Raw genomic sequence first — 6195 nt, forward strand, 5'->3', positions numbered from 1 at the left:
TTCTGTTTTTCTGTGCCAGTGAACTAGGGATATAAGGGTCAGTAAAAGAAATCAATGAACAAGGTATCATTACACCCATGACCAGGGAGGCGTTGTTTTCTGATAGGAAATTCCTCAAAGCTAAATTGGGAAAGAGCCAAGTAACAGACTCCAAAGAGGAAACAAAGTATGAGAGATTAGGATACAATTGGAAACTGGAAATGACGCATCAGTTTTCTGTTGCCCATAAAATAGTTTATATTTATTTTATTTCTCATATAAAACATTTCCAAAGTAATTAAAATACTTGCTTTTATTGATTATAAGATAATAATAAAGAATGTATAGTCTCATATCTAAATGCCTGCATGTATAATCAGTTAACTATTCCTCTAAATTGGAACATCAGATTATTCATATAGTATTTGCTTTTATAATGTGTCAGTGAACTTTTGTAGATAAATCTTTGTCCACATTTTAAATTATAACTTTACGAGGTTTCCTTACATGGAAATTGGCAGGTCAGAGGCTATGGATGTTTATGACTGTTTCAAATGACTTCCCTGAAAGACTGTCAATTTTTGTTCCACTGAGTTCTTCGTATGTCTCTTACTCATTCTCCCTAGGATTCTAGGGTAGAGTATTACTTTAAAAAACAAATGAACACATACACAGAGAGAGACACAAAACACATACCACATATCCCAATAACTTTGAAAAGAAATTAAGACACACATACAAGATAAATTATTCATTACAGAAGGTAAAAAAAGATTTCTCCTTGCATTTTTGAAACTCAGTTCTACTTTCCTGAGGAAACCACTGTGAAGGAAAAAAATATGACTCACTTAAAATTTTTAAACAAGGCCTTGCTCCTCATCTGACTACGTTATGGAAGGAGGAGAATGTCTGTTGCTCGGACTTGGGGACCACTACATCCCAATGCCTGCATTTATCACTGTCACAACACTTCAAGGAGAGGGCAATCGAAAGTCACTGGGGAAGATGAGAACCCAGGGCATTTGGACAGGAGGGGAAGGTAAACTTTGCAGCTCTTAGTTGGCCAACTTGAAAAACCTTGTTTAAAGATACTGATAAATGCATGTAAGAATTAAAGATTTTAAAATTAAAAAAATAAAAAATTAAAAATTAAAAAAATTAAAAAAAATTTAAAAAAACTAACTAACTAAATAAATAAATAAAAATAAAGATACTGATAATGTTCATTTGAAAAAGTTTCCAGTATCTGATCGGTAAAATGGTTTATAAAAAGTCTACAGCGTTTACCTATAGGAATGGAAAAGTATGCAATGTTTGTCTAGGCAAGCAGGGCGTGAAAGATTCCTAGTACGGGACAGAGTTCGTAACTTTCATAACTATTGATTATGGAGGCTGTTTTCCTCATCACCATTCTTGTCTATTTGTTCATCATTCAGGAATGTTTTATTTCGCCACTTGGCTTGCTTACTCTTGCCCTCCTTCCCCCTCTCTCTCTTAATTATTTGAGAGTTAAAAAAACTTATTTACTAATTACTTGAGATTTAGGTATAGATGTTGTTACATGTTATCCCTAAATAATTTATTGTACTAAATAATTCAGTGTAACAATGAGTTATATAGGCTCCTATATAATCATAACACTATGATCACACTCAAAAATTTAACTTGTGCAATAAATACTGTTTAGCATACAACTGTATTTAAATCTCCCCAATTCTACTCCAAATAACCCTTTAGAGCTCTTAGTTTGGTTTGGTTTTCCATCTAGGATCCAGCCCAAGTTTGCAATTGTATTTGCTTGTGGTTATAGAACCTTTAAAAAAATTAAACTGTAATTTTGAGATAATTGTAGATTCTCATGCAATTACAAGATATAATACAGAGAAATCTCTTTTACCCTTTACCCAGTTTCCACCAATGGTAACATCTCGTACAAACATAGCACAATATCACAATATCTTGATATTGATCTGGTCAAGATACTGGCTATTTCCATAACCACGAGGATCCCCCATGTTGCCCTTTTATAGCCACACCCGCTTCCCTTCTCCCTCCCCCCTCCTTCAACCCTGGGAACCACGAGTAATCTGTTCTTCATTTCTAATTTTACCATTTTAAGAATGTCACACACGACTTCCCTGATAGTCCAGTGGCTACAACTACACACCCTCAGTGTGGGCGGCCCAGGTTCGATCCTTGATTGGGGCGCTAGATCCCACACACCACAGCTAAAGATCCTGCGTGCTGTAACTAAAGATGCCACGATGAAGACTGAAGATCACGTGTGCGGCAGCGAAGACCCAGCGTGTGTGCGTGTTAGCCACTCAGTCGTGTCCAACTCTCTGTGACCCCAAAGACCATAGCCCTCCAGGCTCCTCTGCCATGGAATTCTCCAGGCAAGAATACTGGAGTGGCTTGCCATTTCCTTCTCCAGGGATCTTCCTAACCCGGGGATTGACCCCGGGTCTCCTGCTTTGCAGGCAGATGCTTTACCAGCTGAGCTACTAGGGAAGCCCCGGTGTAGTCAAATAAATAAATACAGATTTAAACAATAAAAACAAATTTTAAAAAGAATGTTACTCTAATGGGATCACTTAACATGGAAACTTTTGCATTGGAATTGGCGATAAACATTCCTAAACAGATTTTTGTGTGAACATAAATGTTTTTTTCCTAGGGGTCAACGTCCAGGAGTGCAATCCCTGAGTCATATGGTATTTGCATTTTAGCTGTTTAAGAAACCTCTCAATAGTTTTCCAGAGTGGCTCTATTGTACATTCTCACCAGCAGTGTAGTGATTCAGGTTTATTACATTAGCTACTCTGATAGCTGTATAGTGATATATCACTGTGCTTTTAATTTTCATTCCCTTAATGGCTCATGATATACAACAGCTTTCCATGTGTTTATTTGCCACCTGTACATTATCTTTGGCAAAATGTCTCTTCATTTCTTTTGCCTATTTTCTAATTACATTGCTAGTCTTTTCACTGTGACCCATTTTGAATTAGTTTTTGTGTAAGTTTTGTGAAACTAGGTTTCCTTCCTTCCCTCATTCTCTTTCTTGCTACTTTCTTTTTTCGAGTTTGGATGTCCAATTACTCCACCATCACTTGGTTGAAAAGCCCTCCTCCACTAAATTGTTTCTTTCACCTTTGTGAAAAATTAGTTGGGTTATATTTGTATGGATCGATTTTTGGTTCCTTTATTCTGTTCCATTGATCGGTATGTTTATCTCTTCAATATTACCAGAGAGTCTTGATTCTTATAGTTATATAATGTCATGAAATCAAATAAATGAGCTACTCCTACTTTTGATTTCTTTTTAGAACTTGCTTTACCTGTTTTAGTTCCCTTGCTTTTCCATATATATTGCTTTAGAATAATATTGCCTATCTGCAAAAAATCTTGTGATTTTGATAGGAGTTGTCCTAAACCTATGTTTCAATTTCTGGGAGGACTGACATCTTTATTATGTTGAGTTTTTCAATTAATTTACATAATATATCTCAACTTGTTTACATCGTCTATGATTTCTTTCATCAGCACTTTGAACTTTTGTAACTTGATAAATTCACAATATTAAGGGCTTTAATGTAAAGAGTTAAGGGCTTTAATTCATTAACATCTTTAATACTTCTGAGTGCCTCATAAAAGTAGAGTCAATCTGTATTTGTTTTGTGTATTTGATTTATTTCACTTAGCATAACTGAATCAAGATTCATTGATGTAACATATGTCAAAATGTCCTTTTTTTTTTAGGGCTGAATAACAGTATCCTTGACGTACTCCTTTTCCTATTTGGAACCGGTCTGCTGTTCCATGTCCAGTTCTAACTGTTGCTTCCTGACCTGCATATAGGTTTCTCAAGAGGCAGGTCTGGTGGTCTGGTATTCCCATCTCTTTCAGAATTTTCCACAGTTTATTGTGATCCACACAGTCAAAGGATTTGGCATAGTCAATAAAGCAGAAATAGATGTTTTTTCTGGAACTCTCTTGCTTTTTCAATGATCCAGCGGATGTTGGCAATTTGATCTTAGAAGCTGGAATCAAGATTGCCGGGAGAAATATCAATAACCTCAGATATGCAGATGACACCACACTTATGTCAGAAAGTCTCTTGATGAAAGTGAAAGAGGAGAGTGAAAAAGTTGACTTAAAGCTCAACATTCAGAAAACTAAGATCATGGCCTCTGGTCCCATCACTTCATGGCAAATAGAAGGGGAAACAATGGAAACAGTGAGAGACTTTATATTTTTGGGCTCCAAAATCACTGCAGATGGTGACTGCAGCCATGAAATTAAAAGGTGCTTGCTCCTTGGAAGTAAAGCTGTGACCAACGTCGATTGGTGAAAATGACTCTTTGATCCACAGACTTCAGATGGATGGTGTGATGGCAGTCACAAAAACATTAAAGTTATGGTGCATCTCCATTGGAGATTTTGGGCGACCAGGTGCACTGTTAACGAGCAGTAATATTGTGAAAAGCAACTGTGTTGTCTACCTTGAGAATCTGTTGTTTAGCGTAGCCACTTTAACTATTCCCTTAGCATTAGATCTCAATAGTGGGCTTGAAATAGTAAACCGTGTTGTCAACAGACATGCTGTGATCAGTTTTTGTTCTTCCGTTTATAGAACAGAGGCAGAGTAGGTTTAGCGGAATTCTTAAAGGCTCTAGGATTTTTGGAATGGTAAATAAGCACTTGCTTCAAATTCAAGTCACCAGCGACATCAACCTCTAACAAAAGGGAGCTCTGGTGCTTGAAGCCAAGTACTGAAGCTTTGGAGTCAAGCACTGATTTTTCCTCTCTAGCTATGAAAGTTTTAGGTATCATCATCTTCCTCTATAAGGCTGTTGGTCTATCTTGAAAAGCTGTTGTTTAGTGTAGCCATCTTAATTGCTTACTTTAGCTGCGTCTTCTGGATAACTTGCTGCAGCTTCTGCATCAGCACTTACTGCTTCACTTTGCACTTTTATGTTATGAAGATGACTTCATTCCTTAAACCTCGCCAATCAACCTGTGCTATTTCAAATTTTCCTTCCGCAGCTTTCTCACCTCTCAGCTTTCAGAGAATTGAGGAGAGTTAGGGTCTTGCTCTGGATTAGCTTTTGGCTTAAAAGGAAGTTGTGACTGCTTTGATCTTCTATCCAGACCAGCAACACTTTCTCCAAATCAGCAGTAAGGCTGTTTTGTTTTGTGTGTTCACTGGAGTATCACCTTTCATTTTGGCCAACTGTCTCATGGCCTAGTTTTTAGACCTGTCTCAGCTCTTGACTAAACTTAATCATTTCTAGTTTTTTAAACTGAGAGATGTGTGACCCTTCCTTTCACTTGAACACTTAGAAGCCATTGCAGGGTTATTAATTGGCCTAATTTTGATACTGTTGTATCTCAGGGAATAAGGAGACCCAAGAATAGGGAGAGGAGTAGGAGAAGAGATGGTCAGAGGAACACTCAGAACACACATTGCATTTTTCAGTTAAGTCCACTACCTCATTTGGGGATGGCTCATGGCAGCCCAAAAGCAATTACAGTAGTAACATCAAAGATCACTGATTGGGAGTGGCCTGGCAGTCCAGTGGTTAGGACTCTGTGCTTCTGATGCAGGAGGGGCGAGTTCAATACCTGTCAGGAAACAGATTACCACATGATACTCGGCCAAAAAAAAAAAAAATCATCAATCATAACAAATACGAAAAATCATGAGAACTACCAGATCGTGTCAGGGACACAAAGTGAGTAAATGTTGCTGGCAAAATGGCACTGATTTGCTCAATGGAAGGTTACTACAAACCTTTGATCTATAAACAAACATAACATCTGTATAGTGCAATAAAGTGAAGCACAATAAAAATGAGGTTTCCTTACAATAAAAAACAATGCTAACTTTCTCTTTGAACATAAAGCTCTTCAATGCAAATGCAAAGAGAAATTACTTGATTCAGCAAGTTCTTTCTTATTTGATAGGATACGAAGGCAAATAGGGATAGGACTATACTCTGCAGGCTCCTTTTAGTCTCTTAGCACGAATTTAATGTGGTAAAACAAATACACTGTCATTGAACTGAGAATAAATTTTCTATGCCTCTGAAGCATTGGTCAGGCAAAAGAGGTTTTAGGGAGAGGCTTCTTGGGGCATTCTTTAACCTGTCGTTTCTGCCTGACTTCTGGCTAGTGCGTTGCTGCTTGCCTGAAATGGATTTTCATTCATGC

Source organism: Ovis aries, chromosome 15, assembly GCF_016772045.2.
Source record: "Ovis aries strain OAR_USU_Benz2616 breed Rambouillet chromosome 15, ARS-UI_Ramb_v3.0, whole genome shotgun sequence".
In the NCBI taxonomy this organism is placed as follows: domain Eukaryota; kingdom Metazoa; phylum Chordata; class Mammalia; order Artiodactyla; family Bovidae; genus Ovis; species Ovis aries.